General features: G+C 39.1%; 1 protein-coding gene across 3 annotated transcripts in view; it reads left to right on the top strand.

The window, feature by feature from the left end:
• The window catches only part of LOC115136265 (ectodysplasin-A-like), a 69,771-nt gene that overhangs the window by 1,278 nt on the left and 51,967 nt on the right, over window positions 1-16,526 (top strand). The window lies entirely within an intron of this gene.

The following is a 16,526-nucleotide window of genomic DNA, read 5'->3' as shown; positions in this document are numbered from 1 at the left end:
ATATGGTCAGAAGCATGATCAGCCATGTTAAAAATACAGCTGCACAGAAACATCATGGCAGTAAAATGAGACTAAGTGGATGCCTTTCAATTACACATAAATTACACCAACAATTCTGCAACGTTAAGATCCATCTGGCCCTCATCTATGTTATAATCAGATGAGATGAGAAAAGTTTATTAGTTTGTTTGTGATCATGTCGCTCTGAATTCTCCAGAATCCACATTGTTGTCTTTGACCTTGCTACGAACTGCAAAAGTACTACACAGCACAACTGGTTGCTCATATCTAAAGATTACCATAGTTCAAAAAAAAAATCCTCAGCTTTTAAGTTCAGTCACTAACTTTTTTGTAGGCCTGTGGATGGTTTATTCATAGAGGTTTATTTGGAGAAAAACACTTCAAAAATCCCAAATGAGATTGTAAATTAGCTAAAGCAGGTAAATGACCCCCCGCTTCGTCATTTCAACTTCCCCAGGCATTGTGGCTTGTCTCCAGAGCTCAGTGTGAAATCTCTGGCTAGCAGAGTTAGCTCCACAAAAGATCCAGTGCCAACCCTCAACATCACTATTAAATCAAACTGTGTGCTCTGTTGGAGTATGAGATTTCTTACAGGATATTACCTTAATAGCAACATTGTGCACGCAATTAATAACATCCACACAATTACTCAACTCCATTAAAATGTATCTTTGTGGGAGAATGTACACATGGCTGTAAATGTTAATAGAGACAGGCAAATATTTGAAGTGAGAGATCTTTAGAGATGATTTAGGCCCCATATTTGGAAATATCTGTGAAAGATGTGATTACGGATGTGTGTATTGTGTCTATTGTTTATTTGTCTGTAGTGTAAGTTGCATTGGGTCCTTATTATCATATATTCAAGCAAAGGCCCAACCTGAACCAAAGAACCATCCAGAGGGGATATGGTCAGTGTTCAATCTGAGGGCTGTAGTTATAGAGGTTAGGGACTGTCATTTGACATCATCTTTTGTAATACCCACCACTCAAGCTCATAAAACATAAGTAAACATCCCTGATGGTGAACTGTAGATGTGTGGTCAAGAACGATGTGCTTATTTTAGCTGTAGGTTTTAATAGAGTTATTTGGAATGATTTCAAAGGAACAGTGGGCCTCCGGCCATAGTTGTTACTGGGGACAGGTGTCAAGACTATTACAAGTTTTGTTCTGCTTGCAAGGGAGTTAGGAAATAATGTTTGAATGACCTTAATTGTCAATTGTGTTTGCCATGATATGCACCTGCATCTATTTAGATTAACTTGAGGGTGTAGCTAGTGGTTACACAGATGTTATTTTCTTTCTTATGGGAAGCTATCCATACAAACAAAACATTTTGTGCCTTTCGGTATGTTTAGAAAACAGAGGAGAGACTAAAAGTTACTGCTAACTAAAGAAATGAGTCAAGAAAGCTCAAATTGTTTCCTGTTGAGTATTATTTTGAAGGTGAAAGCTTTTTATATCATAAAGGGATTTACCTCTTGCATGAGACTGGACACAATAGCTCACGTTCATTGCTTCTCCCTCTTGGAGCTACTAATTAGATCGACCAAACAGTTTTTAACCTGAGTCATGACTTAAGATCGTGTTAGCCCACAGAGCTAAAGTCTAGGCAATGGTATTAGCCTTGGGAACTAAAACAAGTCTCCAGGTCTCAGGCAAGGTTACTCATCATATCAGGGTATTTCACAGAACCACCACTGCAACATTCAACCCCATTCAGCCTCCTCCTCCTCTCCACCAGCAGCTAATATACTTCAACTGTATGTTCCAAATCACATGCAACTATTTTCGAAGGAGACTAATATTGAGCAATCATATAGCAGTAAATGGGTGGCTTTCCCTTAGAATTCTATTCAACATTTTGGGACAAAGTAGGCCCTCTATTTACACAAATGTAAATTCAGTACTTCCTAGTTCCATGTATCAAACAGTTATTTCAGTTAAATTAAAACCAGGAAAATCTGGAGAGTACCCTGCTGATTATAGACCCATAAATTTAATCAATTGTGACAATAAAATGATAACAAAGCTTATAAGCAATAGAATGGCTAAAGTCTTACGAGACTTGATACAGATCAAACAGGGTTTATTAAAAATAGACAAACAAATACAAGAACATGTTTCAGTTTAATACAATAAGCAAAAAAACAAGATATAGATTAATCAATAATGGCTGTTAAAGCCGAAGAGGCTTTTGACCGTCTTGAATGACATTTTCTATTCAAAACTTTGGAAGCTTTCAACTTTTCAGCTGAAATACATGTAATTCAAATATTGTATAAATGTCCTAAAGCAATAAATATACACAAATAATACATTATCTCTATGAAATTGCTTTAGAAAGGGACGCAAGACAGGGATGTCCCCTCTCCCCTCTCCCCCCTCCTGTTTACAGTGGCAGTTGAACCGCTTGCAGAAAGACAGGACCCAAATGTAACAGGTATCAGTATTGGTAAACATGAATATAAACTAAACTTATTTGTAGATAATCTCCTGATATACCTGTCCAATATTGAAGACTCAATGCCCCCTTTGCTAAAACGTATGACATATAGTTAAATGCATTAAAGAGGAACAATGGGTGCATATTGTCCCCAGAATCTTTGTGTTGATTTTCAAAGGATACATCTAAGAACATTAACAACTTCATAGTTAAGAACACTATAACAATATGGAGGAAAATGAAACTCTCACGCTGGTAATTTTGGAGACAGGTGCAGGAATACACAATAGGGGTTTTTGATACACCCAAAACAAACGCCTATACACTGGGCTGAACCCAAACAAAAGAGCGAGGGTAAACCTCGTTGACTGACACGGGACGATACCGGTAATAAACCATATATAAATATATACAGTGCCTTGCAAAAGTATTCACCCTCTTGGCATTTTTCCTATTTAGTTGCATTACATCCTGTAATTTAACATTTACATTTAAGTCATTTAATTGAAATGGATTTTAATTTGGATTTCATGTAATGGACATATACAAAATAGTCCAAATTGGTGAAGTGAATTTAAAATATCACATGATCTTAGTATATATACACCTGTTCTGAAATTCTGCAATACCACTAAGCACAGCGGAGATTGGAGTATCTGTCCATAGGACCACTTTAAGCCGTACACTCCACAGAGCTGAGCTTTACGGAAGAGTGGACAGAAAAAAATAAGCAAACATGTTTGGTGTTCACCAAAAGGCATGTGGGAGACTCCCCAAACATATGGAAGAAGGTACTCAGGTCAGATGAGACTAAAATTGAGCTTTTTGGCCATCAAGAAAACGCTATGTCTGGTGCAAACTCAACACCTCTCATCGCCCCGAGAACACCATCCCCACGGGTGGCAGCATCATGCTGTGGGGATGTTTTTTATCTGCAGGGACTGGGAAACTGGTCAGAATTGAAGGAATGATGGATGGCTCTAAATACAAGGAAATTCTTGAGGGAAACCTGTTTCAGTCTTCCAGAGATTTGAGACTGGGACGGAGGTTCATCTTCCAGCAAGGACAATGACCCTAAGCATACTGCTAAAGCAACACTTGAGTGGTTTAAGGGGAAACCATACAAAAAGCATACAAATATTTTCCAACCAAGTAGAGGAGTCAGAAAGTCAGAAATAGCGATACAATTAATGGTTGCAGTCACGAGAGTCCCAGCTACACAATGAAATGTTGGTTTTGTTCGATAAAGTCCCTCTTTATATCCCAAAAGCTCTGTTTTGTTGGTGTGTTTTGTTCAGTAATCCACTGGCTCAAAGGCGGTCAAAACATGCAGACGAATACATCCTAATAGTACCGGTAAAGTTCGTTGAAACATGTCAAACGATGTTTATAATTAATCCTCAGGTTGTCAATTGTGTAAATAATAGATCATATTTCAACCATACAATAGCGTATTCAATAGAAAGGAAAAACAGCGAAGGGCGCGCACTCGGTCATGCGCGCAAACCAGCACTGCATGATTCTACAGTCCAATGACAGAAAGGTCTCATTCTTCTTCATTTTTTCAGAAAACAAGCCTGAAACAATGTCTAAAGACTGTTGACATCCAGTGGAAGCCATAGGAACTGCAATCTGGGTCCTAACCCATTAGATACTCATTTACATTTACATTTAAGTCATTTAGCAGACGCTCTTATCCAGAGCGACTTACAAATTGGTGCGTTCACCTTAAGACATCCAGTGGAACAGCCAATACTCTATAGGCATTCAATTGAAAACTACCCACATCAAAAAGATTCCACTTCCTGGATGGATTTTCCTCAGGTTTTCGCCTGCCATATCGGTTCTGTTATACTCAGACATTTTAACAGTTTTGGAAATGTTATAGTGTTTTCTATCCAAATCTACCAATTATATGCATATCATATCTTCTGGGCCTGAGTAACAGCTAGTTTACTTTGGGCACGCTTCTCATTCAGATGTCGAAATACTGCCCCCAAGCCATAAGAAGTTAAAGAAACAAATGGCTATGTCACTGGTGGTACCTTAAAAGGGCACATTTGTACAATTTGGCTATTTTAAGGTACAAACTGCAAGAGTACAATCAACGTACCTTACAGGGTACGACTTGTTGATCTCCAAGGCATTCCTAGTCGATCGCCTAGTATTTCTGTAAAAAAAAAACGTTAAAGCCTTGCGTTCCTATTTTTATTTATTAATCTCGCACTGTTGGTGGTAGGTGCACCCAATTCAGCTGCACTGCATGCCGGGTAGGCAAAGTTTTCCCATTTTGAACCATTTCATGTGTCTGAAGGTACAAACTCTGCCTTCCCAGCAGGCACCTAGGCAGTTAACCCACTGTTCCTAGGCCGTCATTGAAAATAAGAATTTGTTCTTAACTGACTTGCCTGGTTAAATAAAGGTAATAAATAAATAAATAAAGTGCATTATAGGTCTACCGCTGGCCAATCAGATGGCTCAGATTACCGTGTCTGCAGTAACATAGCAGGCGTAAAAGAAAGCTAAAGCAAAGTTGACACTGTTAGATTTCTAAACCTTTAAAACCATGACCAGCGAGATTGTCAATGAATACAGCAAAGAGCAGCTGTTTTTATGAGTGAGTTCATGTTGAAGTTTTTCCTCAGCACTGTCAACACTTTTTATTCAACACTTTTATAAGCCATAAAATGTGCGTTGTTCTTACTTCCACTGGCACTACAACCAGCACTGCAGCTGTAATGAATGAGTAGGAAAGTGTATCGATAGGCTTGCGTTATTATTAGCGGCTTGGGTCTTTTTTAATACAGAGGAATATTTCACTTTCTCTGTTCATAGAAGTATGACAATGAATTTGTGCATGAGGCAGAAATAATGCAGTGTGAATCGAGTTCAACTGGAGGAAGACAGTGTCCCGTTTTGGTCAGTGTCAGTGGAGGAAAGGGAGAGCGGAGGGATGTTGAGAGGTGGACTCTCAGTATGCTGCTCTCTCCCTCCGCTGAGACTGACCATCACATGCACGTCCCAGCAGCCCAGTAGAATTTAAATAAAAATCGAATTATTTAAGTGTATTCTTACTCAGCTGTGCCTCCCAAGTAATACAACAACTCATCTAATACCAGTGTGATCATATGGCCTACCTCAAATACTGATTTTTTTTTTTTAATGGTCCAAACAACAATGCATTGGCAGGGCAATTCAAGCAAAGCCAATATGCAGTGATAATGTAGGTTAATGTTGCTTAAGTTGACAGTGACAAGCGTTTGTACCACTTTAAGTACAATTCGGGTACCTTTTTTTCTGAGACTGTTACCTAATTCAAATCAAATGTATTTATATAGCCCTTCTTACATCAGCTGATATCTCAAAGTGCTGTACAGAAACCCAGCCTAAAACCCCAAACAGCAAGCAATGCAGGTGTAGAAGCACAGTGGCTAGGAAAAACTCCCTAGAAAGGCCAAAACCTAGGAAGAAACCTAGAGAGGAACCAGGCTATGAGGGGTGGCCAGTCCTCTTCTGGCTGTGCCGGGTGGAGATTATAACAGAACATGGCCAAGATGTTCAAATGTTCATAAATGACCAGCATGGTCAAATAATAATAATCACAGTAGTTGTCGAGGGTGCAACAAGTCAGCACCTCAGGAGTAAATGTCAGTTGGCTTTTCATAGCTGATCATTGAGAGTATCTCTACTGCTCCTGCTGTCTCTAGAGAGTTGAAAACAGCAGGTCTGGGACAGGTAGCACGTCCGGTGAGCAGGTCAGGGTTCCATAGCCGCAGGCAGAACAGTTGAAACTGGAGCAGCAGCACGGCCAGGTGGACTGGGGACAGCAAGGAGTCATCATGCCAGGTAGTCCTGAGGCATGGTCCTAGGGCTCAGGTCCTCCGAGAGAGAGAAAGAAAGAAATCATTAGAGAGAGCATACTTAAATTCACACAGGACACCGGATAAGACAGGAGAAATACTCCAGATATAACAGACTGACCCTAGCCCCCCGACACAAACTACTGAAGCATAAATACTGGAGGCTGAGACAGGAGGAGTCAGGAGACACTGTGGCCCCATCCAATGATACCCCCGGACAGGGCCAAACAGGCAGGATATAACCCCACCCACTTTGCCAAAGCACAGCCCCACACCACACCACCAGAGGGATATCTTCAACCACCAACTTACCATCCTGAGACAAGGCCGAGTATAGCCCGCAAAGATCTCTGCCACGGCACAACCCAAGGGGGGGGGGGGGGGGCAACACAGACAGGAAGACCACATCAGCGACTCAATTCATTAAAATGTAACAAGTCTGAGCAGAAAGAGATTAGGAAGTTAAATAAAGGTTCAATAAAAAGTATTGGGTAGCCTAGTGGTTAGAGCGTTGGACTAGTAACCGGAAGGTTGCAAGTTCAAACCCCGAGCTGACAAGGTACAAATATGTTGTTCTGCCCCTGAACAGGCAGTTAACCCACTGTTCCTAGGCCATTATTGAAAATAAGAATTTGTTCTCAATTGACTTGCCTAGTTAAATAAAGGTCAAACAAAATCTGAAAGGCCTTACTTTATGGATGTTAATATGTATGAGCCTCCCAAATTCTTAACATTATTATGGAGGTGATTGTTCAAAACAAAATGTATCTCATTCTCACAAGACCACCACCCTTCTATCCTCCCTCCACCTCCCTCAGATAGTGATCATAGCAACTTCCTGGGCCAATTGCTGGACGTACATCCAACCTAAGGCACTATACAGCATGTATTATAAACCTAAACTGCACTGTAATGTTTATTAGCGTATTAATTGCATTACCCATAGATGTTCATGTAATGCGAAACATTGAATGGCACCAACACTGATTACAAATGCTAAAGTTTATCTTTGATTAATATATATTTGCATCCATATAATAACAATGTACTGAAGCCAAAATGTAAATTATGAACACTGCTATTAGATCACTGAAATAAATAATATACATATTGTCTACATTTTCTCAGCATAGATCGTTGTAGTGGTTTGAGTTTGGAAAGACACTACAGATGTAGGATCTTAAATTGAGCCAGTTTGCTACAGCAGGAAAATACTCCTATAGCAACAGGAAATGTCAATTATTATGTGGATTATAATTAAAGGACATTTTTGTAGGGATTCATAAAACTTTCTGAAAATCAAGTCTGACATTTCTAAGTGGAAATTACCAATTTCAGAAGCCTTTTAAAACCTCAAATACAGTACAAGTTAAACATGTCCTGATCAAATTAAGATCCTACATCTGTATGAAAAATAGAGGAGTAGTGAAAGCATGTTGTCAACCTTGCTGCAGAACAGATGTGGGGCCACATTTACGAAACATGTTTCATGTGGTTTTCTGGTTGCCCCAAATTGGAATTGTTTTAAAGCCACAACACACAGAAACTGTCCCAGGAGGAAGGGTAGGGTGAGCACTTGGAGGAAAAAATAGGGGGGGGACAAGGTAGCAGGTGGAAAAACATATTTGCCAAATTACTGACAGGTGCTCCACAGCCTTGGTTAGAAGGTTCAAATAGAAAACACAGCATGGGGAATTGAACAAGCTTTCAGAATTTGGCGAAGAGCCACTCAAAGCAAGATGTGACCTTTTTAGCTACCTAGCACCAAGATGTTGGGATATTTGTTGGAATTTTCTTTGTGGATATTTATTTAAGTGTAAGAGCTACAGTTTTTAGGTTCAATGTCAATTGATTGGTCGCTGTTCATACTGTAGTTTGGTACAGAAGAATGTTAAGCGAATTGAGCTAGACATATTGTGGGGTTTCATGATTGGTACTGATTTGAGCATGAATGTGTTACCTCAGCTGACTAATAGATCAGACTTTAGCCTTACATATGAGGTCATGTCAAGCAATTCCACTTGTTCGACACAGGAGATCAACATGCACCAGCTAGGACTTGACTTGAGATTTGATCATGGGTTCATGTTAGGGTTTAATCATTTCCCGGTATTTGACAAATATTCCACCCCGAGAATAAATCGCTTTTCTCCGGGTAAACCAGTATTTGCAGCCAAAACCGGAAGTGTCATTCTAAAGCATATATGTCTGGATTTGATTAGAGCTTTGATCGGAATGAAAATTCAAGCCTGATGCTACCTGAGCCTGATGAGGCATACATTAAATACATTTTATGAGCCCTACATTAAAGACATTTTATGATCCCAAGTCCAGAAAAAGCCCAAATGATTGTGCCGTTATCCAATACTGGTCTATGATATATAGGCTACCGCACATTACGCCTGACAGAAAAACATAAAAGCCCAAACATGTAGCTATGCTCTCTTGGGTAAGTAAAAAAAACAAGCTCCAATAGGCTAATCTTTTTGAGTGTGGACTGTAGCCAATTAGGGGAAATGTATTACACTGTATTATATGGATTGGAATGACGAACCTCTCTCAAACAATGAAGCTGGGAGCGAACATGCGATACTGCTGCAGGACAGCGGCCAACAAAGTTACAATTATAGGCTAGTGAATTTGATTTCAAATTTGACATGTAATATGTTCTATTTTACATTTTTATCATTAGTAGGCTGACGGAAATATAGGCTACCTTTCGTAATATTTTCCCTAATGTCGTGCGACTGGTATTAGCCCACCGCCTTTCTCTCTCTATTGTTGCTTCTTTCCTTCCTTGCTTTCAACAGTTAAATGAAATAAGTTTTGTTTTCCTTAAATTCATAACTGTAATGACATGCTTGAGTAATATAGGGTCTGAATAAATAACTACTATAGACAACCGCCGTCGCACGTTCTCTCTTCTTTCAAACTCCTGTGAGTTCTGTATGCTGCTGTATTTAACATTCAGCAAACAAGAGCATGCATCCCTCTTCGAATAGTCTATTTGTATAATAAATGCTTTAAAAGATGTCCAGCAAGCTATTTATAGTCTAGCTTTTCCTGGGACAGCCAGATCTAAGGGGCGTTTTTTTAAAGAAGAGAGGCTAGCGGAGCGCAGGTGCGTATTGCACAAGAGACCGAGGCTATAAATTAGAAGTGTATGCATAACAAATCATTCATTAGCTAAATATAAGGCCAATACTGCATTTAATGTATTGCCTGAAAGAGGTAGGCAAGGACATATATATATATATATATATATATATATATATATATATATATATATATATATATATATTGAACAGGATTATGCCTATCTATTTTGGATTAAATTGGAATGGAATTGATAGAAAGACTGCGAGAGAGTGCTCGTGTGCGTACTGATTTAAAGCAACGATTTCGAGTGATAGGCCGTTTTAAAACTCTGCAGATGCAACTAAAAAAATGCATCTTTACAATGGAAAAATAGGGTGACCCCTAAAGCCAGATGGAGATGTGTAAATTAGACGTGCATTCAGTCCTTATATTACTGTAGCATAGGCTATGCTGCAGCAAATGTAGTCCTTCCTTTCACAAGAAAAAAGTTACCATGATGAGATAATACATGCGTTGTATTATGCGCTCCATACTGAGATGAGCTGTCTGTTCCCACCCTGAGCGTTGATGAGTGATCCCACAGATAGCAGAGTAAGCCAAGGGCCTGTAGAGAAGCCAGATTTAGATTTTGCATGTCATTTAACAGTTCCATGTAACGTCATGCCTGTTCATATGAATAATTGATTATAATTGACCGGTTTCTCTCAGTTATTTATACCAGGAAAGGGAGTGGGTTTGGGGGGTAAATCTCAGTAAACCGGTTGGAGCAATTCGACCCTAGTTCATGTTGAATGTGATCAATCTGGAACGTTGTGTAATGATGACCTATGCTCACTTAATGCTCTTTTTTTATATATAAATGAAGGCCCATGTTCTTAAGGCACTCATTCCTCTACTGTGTCTTTAATCCTTAAAAGCCTTTGCCTTCAAAATAATGTGTATTTTGGAGGGGGGAGGGTTACTTTTAATGAACCCTGTAAAATCTGGTATTAAAAACTGAAACTAAGAAAACACTGGGCCAACAAAAAGCATGATCCTCTGTTAAAGATGTTGAAAACATTCCAGGTTTTTATTTGAAACAACTAGATGATCATATGCAGTTAGACTGCCTTAAAATAATACAGAACAGTTAGAGAACATTTTGTCATCTCCAGAGTCTTCTTCTGTGAGGCTCTCTGATAAGAGTGATTTGGGAAAGCTAATTGATCTTTCAAAAACTAAAGTAGATGAAATTGTTATGAATGATTTGTCTCATGGACCAGGATTCTCTGAAAACCCAATGACATTCTCTTTCCCAAAAGTAAACATCCATAAATACATATCTTATTTTGAGTTCATGTTTTCCACAAATTGTATCTCTTGTCCTCTTTTGTCTTTTGATGTCAGAGACAGCGGATTATGACAGTGTAATTTGTGATGAGCCAGCATCTTCATTTCTCGCAGAGCAATGTCCAAAGGCCTTCGTGACTGCCTTACTGAAAGCAGCTGTGAGACATTACTGGGACTAGATGAGATAAGGCGTGTCTGAGACGTCCCAGGCCCTTTGTTGATATGCAAAGTGTTTGAAGTCAGTTTCAGTGCAGCTTGGCTTATGGGGAGAAAAAAACAAACGTGTCATGTTGGAAAGCCTTATATTACTTATGTTTTACAGAGCACATCTCAGTTTGTCTTTCTTTGTGATTTAGTCCAATTTTAGAGAGCTATAAAACTAAATTACAGGGAACAGGGGGTTCCCTTTTTGATTTGTAGTATCTGCAGAAGGTACAAGAGCTTTGCTATAAAAGAGGAAGTTAAAGAACATACGAGAGACTATGCAGCATTGACATAGTGGAGGGCATATTCAGTGGCCATCTTGTGACCTACGCATATTCAGAAGTCAATCATTTACTTTTGACAGTGTTGGGAGTTTTAATCACCTGGGTCTACTTTCAAACTAATGAAGATGTAAATAAAGTGAAGGTTCCTAGATATGTTTGTATTTAAATTGCATGTAGCTGTGCGAACATGCAAGTGTTGTAATTGTTGTACACCACACATTCTAAATTCTCTGAAACAAGTTGGCCTCATCACACAATGTTGTGGCTTTACTATGTGTGTGGCCAACTTTACAAGATGCCAGGGTAAATAATCTGACTCATTATGAATTATGACCTTTTTCATTTCTTAAATGTCCTAATTGATGTGGACTATTCAAATGAGCTACAAGGAAATTAATTGATTCTTTACTAGATTACATACAGATGTTGCACTGAAGAATAATTTTATTTCAGGAAAAGCAAAGGCACAATTTAAAACATATTTTATATTACTTAAACAGATATGTTTTATCTTTTAAATCTCATCATCAATCAGATGATTTTCAAATGGACTCTCACCATGCATCGCCCTTGTAGGCTTCTCTTCAACACGAATACAATATGCTAAGATTCTAATACTGTCTGATGTTACTTTCCTGTGCCAATTATTCTAAGCATTTTTCTATGATTGCATGATAAAATAATTAGTTCCCAGTTCGCAGGTAGGTGCGAGTGCACACTTGATGACAGTATGCCTTGCATATTGGATTGTGATATGGCAGCTGAAATGAGTTGTTTAAATATATTGGGAGTTATTAGAGTTACTGCCAGTGATTGTGTTTTACCATTGATTCAGTTTGCCAACCTGCCAAAACATTGGCTTCTATAAAGCTGAAGCTTTAGCTGCCAGTCACTATTCTGTGAGCAGGTGAAGGTGTAAATAGCCAGTACCTCTCAAAGTGTCAAGCTTTGGCTTTCTTTCTGGTTGTTGCTCCCTGCTATTTCACCGTGATCAGCGTGGCAACTATAAACTCACACCATTGCGGTCATCCATGGCCAAGACTTAGAGTCTGCATGAGGATGACCAAATGACTTGGGATTAGTGATTAAAATAGAAAATCTGAGAGCCTCAAACTTGCATTAACATTTCTCCTGAGAGGTCAAGAATGTGGTGGTCTTGAACTGTATGTTTGGGGGCTTCAAGGTAAAAGCTGAAAGAGAACATGCTTTTCCCCTGGTATATTAATGTACTCTTAAACTCAGTGACACATAATCCTATTTTATTATTTCTGGCCTTATATACTAATTTATATTTGTTTCTCCATGTAATATGTGAATTGGCTGTCTACATCCTAGAGTATTGCATGTCTATTTGATTAGATTTATTTCTTATCCACTTATTGGAGTGTTTTTCTATTAACTTCCCCCATGTGTATGAGTCCTTAAGCCCAAATTCTAAATCTGTTATCAAACCATCTCTAGAACAAAGTGCAGCTGATTGCCAATCCTGCAATTATTTGAGGTTTATTCCATTGCTTAGTCAATAAGGGAATTCTGGTTTCTGGCCTTTTGTGGGAACAATTGGAGCTTGGGAGTAGTTAGAATAACATTTTCGCAATATATATTTTCATAGTTTGAAGAAAGAGCCCAATGAGTCGTATGACAGGCATCTTGGCTATTGTTTAAAGAGGCTAGATACTGTTTGTTGTGTTCAGACAGAGGAAAACCCAGTACTTAAGAACATTTCTTCTCATAACTCTAGCTGAAAGAGATCAGTCTTTGTTTGAAGTCTTCTTGGAGTGTGTTGACATGACCATAGTAACACTGATTCCCAAAGCAGCACTGGATGGTCTCGTTCAATCAGATTACAACAATGAAGGCTAGTCACTCACAACTTTCATAAAGTCACAATTAAGACTTCCTAATGAAAACAATTTCAAGCTGGCCATAACGAACTCAACTGAAAAAGATTGAGAATCACTATGAATTTTGTTTGGGGTAGAATCACAATGTAAGAGATCCCAAATATTTACTGTGTGTGGTTCAGTAACTGTGAAGACCTCACACTAATCTGTCACATAGCTGGTTCATGTTTTAAAACGTTTTCATCAGGGGTTTGATCCAATACATTTTGTATGTAATTGTCAAGATTATTTTCCCTTCTTTTGAGGTTTTCTCATGGTTAATTGCAGCTCTGAAATTTTATTTAAAGCTAATTACAGTTAAAGTTCGAAGTTTACGTACACCTTAGCCAAATACATTTAAACTCAGTTTTGCACAATTCCTATACATTTAATCCTAGTAAAAAAAGTCCCTGTTTTAGGTCAATTAGAATAACCACTTTATTTTGAGAATGTGAAATGTCAGAATAATAGTAGAGAGAATAATTTATTTCAGCTTTTATTTATTTCATCACATTCCCAGTGGGTCAGAAGTTTACATACACACAATTCGTATTTGATAGCATTGCCTTTAAATTGTTTAACTTGGGTCAAACATTTCGGGTAGCCTTCCACAAGATTCCCACAATAAGGTGGGTGAATTTTGGCCCATTCCTCTTGACAGCTTGACAGAGCTGGTGTGAAATTGAGTCAGGTTTGTAGGCCTCCTTGCTCACACATGCTTTTTCAGTTCTGCCCACAAATGTTCTATAGGATGAGGTCAGGACTTTGATGGCCACTCCAATACCTTGACTTTGTTTTCCTTAAGCTCATTTTGCACAACTTTGGAAGTATGCTTGGGATCATTGTCCATTTGGAAGACCCATTTGCGACCAAGTTTTAACTTCCTGACTGATGTCTTGAGATGTTGCTTCAATATATCCACCTAATTGTTCTTTCCTCATTATGCAATATATTTTGTGAAGTGCACCAGTCCCTCCTGCAACAAAGCACCCCCACAACATGATGCTGCCACTCCCATGCTTCACAGTTGAGATGGTGTTCTTCGGCTTGCAAGCCTCCCCCTTTTTCCTCCAAAGAAAACAAAGGTCATTATCGCCAAACAGTTTTTTGTTTCATCAGACCAGAGGACATTTCTCCAAAAGTACGATCTTTGTCCCCATGTGCAGTTGCGAACCGTAGTCTGGCTTTTTTATGGCGGTTTTGGAGCAGTGGCTTCTTCCTTGCTGAGTAGCCTTTCAGGTGTCGATATGTCGATATATCACTCGTTTTACTGTGGATGTAGATACGTTTGTACCTGTTTCCTCCAGCAGCTTCACAAGGTCCTTTGCTGTTGTTCTGGGATTGATTAGCACTTTTTGTACCAAAGTACGTTCATCTCTAGGAGACAGAACGTGTCTCCTTCCTGAGCGGTATGACGGCTGCGTGGTCCCATGGTGTTTATACTTGCGTACTATTGTTTGTACAGATGAACTTGGTACCTTCAGGCATTTGGAAATTGCTCCCAAGGATGAAACAGACTTGTGGAGGTCTACAATTTTTTGGGGAGGTCTTGGTTGATTTCTTTTGATTTTCCCATGATGTCAAGCAAAGAGGCACTGAGTTTGAAGGTAGGCCTTGAAATACATACACAGGTACACCTCCAATTGACTCAAATGATGTCAATTAGCCTATCAGAAGCTTCTAAAGCCATGACATTATTTTCTGGAATTTTCCAAGCTTTTTAAAGGCACAGTCAACTTAGTGTATGTTAACTTCTGACCCACTGGAATTGTGATACAGTGAATTATAAGTGAAATAATCTGTCTGTAAACAATTGTTGGAAAAATGACTTGTGTCATGCACAAAGTAGATGTCCTAACCAACTTGCCAAAACTATAGTTTGTTAACAAGAAATTTGTGGAGTGGTTGAAAAAACAAGTTTTAATGACTCCAACCTAAGTGTACGTAAACTTCCGACTTCAACTGTACCTTGGTTTGAAGAAGGCATAGCTGCTGGGTCTCAACCTAGTGCAGGCTCATGCCCCACATGCTTTTAGTCGAACCCTATTCATTTCCTATTATAAACAATTGATGGCTTTTGAAAATTGTCGTGGCACAACAGTGTGTTTATTAAGTGTAACCAAATCCTGTTTCTTGTAAAGAGGGCAAATCCGCAAGAGTCACAAACAGATACAGATGAGTTTTTCAAAGCTGTGGCTTTTGCTACTGCGATGACAAGGGAGTGTGTAGTTCCTCCACATTGGCCGGCAGTGCAGTTGAACTGATGTGACAGAACAGAGACAAAGAAGGGCTATCCCCATTATCTCACCATGGCACTGCCACAGTCACACATAGCCTCCCATCAGACGCTGTCTATCATGATGTCTATCTTCAATGACTTTTTCACACAGAAAAAATGGTAAAGTCATCACTTTGCTTAAAAGAGGGGTTGGCGTGTGGTTTGAATTTGAGTTGGTCTTTGCAGGATTCTCTCATCGTAGTACAGTCTTTGTATTCTAACACTGCTAAACATATAATAGGGTAATGAACCCCATCCACCACCCCTGTGTTGCACAGGCCTCGGTGATGCATAGCTGTTATTTTGGGTAGGAATGCCAAAATATTTACTCATAGAGGCTTTCAGCTCTCTGTGGTTCTCATTGTGAGGATAGTTTACTGCTCAAAATCTATTGTTTGATTTTAGAATCTCTTTTGCAGTAAATTACCAACATATCTGACTGTTTTAATCAAAGCTGTTTGGTTTTTGGAGGACAAAGATGTATTCATTGATTCTTGTTGTTTCTGACCAAGTGACTATTGGGCAATCCTTCATTGGCCAAAAGACTCCTTTTATGTTGTTGTTAGGCTCCTGATATTGAGACCATCAGTAAACTAGAGATGCATCAGCCTTCATTTTGTTGAGAAATGTTGTGTCTCAGAAGGCCTGATCAGTAAACTATTACTTCATATCAATAAGATATTCATAAATATCTCAGTTTGTTAACATTTCTCATCTCATTGTGTGCACTGTTCTTCATGTTTCATGAACGCAATGTCAAATATTAATGTGTTGGGACCAGATGGCAATAAACACTTGTGCAGCTGTAAATGTTTTACTACACACTTATTTGCACAGATGGCAGTATTAAACAATCCTGATTATGGGTTCAGGTGGATTGCTCTCTCCGTTGAACTCCAGGGGACTATCATTGGACTCTGTCATGAGTGATGCTTTAAATTAAATCATCATCATGTGCTATCTAGAACCTAAAAGGGTTCTTCGGCTGTCCCCATAGGAGAACCCTTTGAAGACCCTTTCTGGTTCCAGGTAGGACCTTTTCCACAGAGGGGACTACATGGACCCAAAAAGGGTTCTACCTGGAACCAAAAAAGGTTCTCCTATGGGGGCAGCCGAAGAAC

The sequence above is a fragment of the Oncorhynchus nerka genome, linkage group LG10 (assembly GCF_034236695.1).
Source record: "Oncorhynchus nerka isolate Pitt River linkage group LG10, Oner_Uvic_2.0, whole genome shotgun sequence".
NCBI lineage: Eukaryota > Metazoa > Chordata > Actinopteri > Salmoniformes > Salmonidae > Oncorhynchus > Oncorhynchus nerka.
The sequence above is the reverse complement of the archived record's forward strand: the minus strand, read 5'-3'. Positions and strand labels throughout refer to the sequence as shown.